Below are 2176 nucleotides of genomic sequence, written 5' to 3'. Positions count from 1 at the left end.
TATATATATATATAAATAAATATGCATGTGTGTCTTATATTAATTTTATTTAATAAGAGAATAAATGTAGGAAATAAGATGTTTCTAGCGATTCTCTTTTATTTAATCACTCTTTAGACGATGAGTTTTTACTTAACCATTGACAATTAGATCCTCAACATGGTTAGTATAAGCATGCATCTACATGTATTTTATGATAATAATAGAGAGGAAAAGTACATGTTTTAAAAATAAATTAAATTTTAATTTATTTAAAACGATAAACTTATAGTGAAGTTTAGTAGTATATAAAAAGGGACCGTCCAACTGTCTATGGATTAATTGATAAAGTTCAACCAATATATGAGAGGACCAAAGACCTCCACAACTACTAATATAGGATGACACAACAAATAAGTGAGTCCTTTAAGTATGGTCGGATATTTGATTATTTTGTATAAAACAACATTTATTCGGATAGGTTAATTCTTTGAATAAATCTTTACACTTTAAATAATTAGTCTTTAATTTTTTAATTTAATCAACATAATAAAAAAACAGGATCGACTTTGGGCATGTGTTGCTTAAAACAACACTGTTGACACCTAATTTTGTCCGATTTTTATTTTTTATTAAAAAGGAAATAATAATAATAATAATAATAATAATAATAATAATAATAATAAATATATAATTATATGTGAAGAAATATAAAAATAAAAATAAATAATTAGGGATATAAGCTTTTAACAATCACAAGTGTTTTCGGTTCTTGTTTGCCTCTAATTCTTGTTCAGACTATTTTCAAAATATAAAAATAATAATAAGAAATAAAAATAAAGGAAATTGAAAAGAAATGAATTGATGGTCATAAAAATCGATGCAATGATGATCAAAATAAATGAAAAAAAAACGAAAAGAAATTGATTGATGGTCATAAAAATCAGAATAATTGTGATCAATTGAATAAAAAAGAAAACCGAAGAAATGAATCAATAGCAATAAGAATCGGTATAATTGTGGTCAATTAAAAGAAAAGAAACCAACAAAAATAGATTAATGGTAATCAATTGACAATTATTCTCTTGTCTTTTGAAATCTATACCCAAAAGTCTATAAATAGTCGGCCACAAGAAGACAAAGAGGAGAATTCGAAACATAAATTGAGAGCACATAAAAAATAGAGAGATTAGTAGGCAAAAGAGAAGAAGAAAATCTGATTTTGAAACAATCGGTCTAGCAAAACAACAATTCAGGACTAAGGTATCATTTTTCTTATCTTTTTTCTCTCTCTTATTTTCTGCTTATTAGTATTTTGTTTTGTTTTTTGCATCTTTTTTTTTAAATATATTTTATTTCTCTTTCTATTTTTTTTTTCTGTTTGTAAAAAGTAAACTCATGTGTTAAGCTTTTATTTTTTAAAGAATCGTTTAATCCTAAAATTGTTTTCTTTGCAACAAAAAAATAATAAAAAAAAAATATAACCAATTGATGTTTATAGGCCGAGAAAATAAATTGCGCCATATTGTAATATAATATTCATAATACGTCTTTATAACTAAAAAAAAATCATAGCAACAGATAAATGTTTTCACCTTTAGGATTAGAATTAATGGTCTCGGCCGCCAGATGAAATTCATTCTCGCTCGCCGCGCCATATTACTCACTCTCAATCGTGGGTGGTCTTTGTGTCGCGATATATCCGACAACGTACGAGCAAATAATTTAACAGATTATTTCACCGTCGTGTCCATCTGTCTCGTTCACATACCGCCATATTACGTTATTTTTTTAAAGAAAAATTAATTTTTTTTTCTTTACTTTAAAATAGATGTAGAAGATATAATCCATGAATAAATATTATTATTATTATTATTATTATTATTATTATTATCATAATCATTATTACTATTATTACATTTTTATTTTTATTTTTTGATACATATATAAATAAAAATAATAATAAAATCGGTCAACACATAAATATTTTCTACGTAAGAACTACGTGTGTTTTGATTTCCCTATTGCACCTAGGGATACGTAGGAGCAAGGTCTTACCATTGTCAAACCAAATTAATAATACAAATATTTTTTTCTTCTTTCATTAATGTAAATAATTTAATTTTTTTATTATTTTTTTGGGGTAAAAATAAATAAATAATTAAATAAATAGTTTGTATATAATTAATTATAGGGT

Source organism: Cicer arietinum, chromosome 2 (assembly GCF_000331145.2).
Source record: "Cicer arietinum cultivar CDC Frontier isolate Library 1 chromosome 2, Cicar.CDCFrontier_v2.0, whole genome shotgun sequence".
NCBI lineage: Eukaryota > Viridiplantae > Streptophyta > Magnoliopsida > Fabales > Fabaceae > Cicer > Cicer arietinum.
This window is presented reverse-complemented; position numbering follows the sequence as displayed.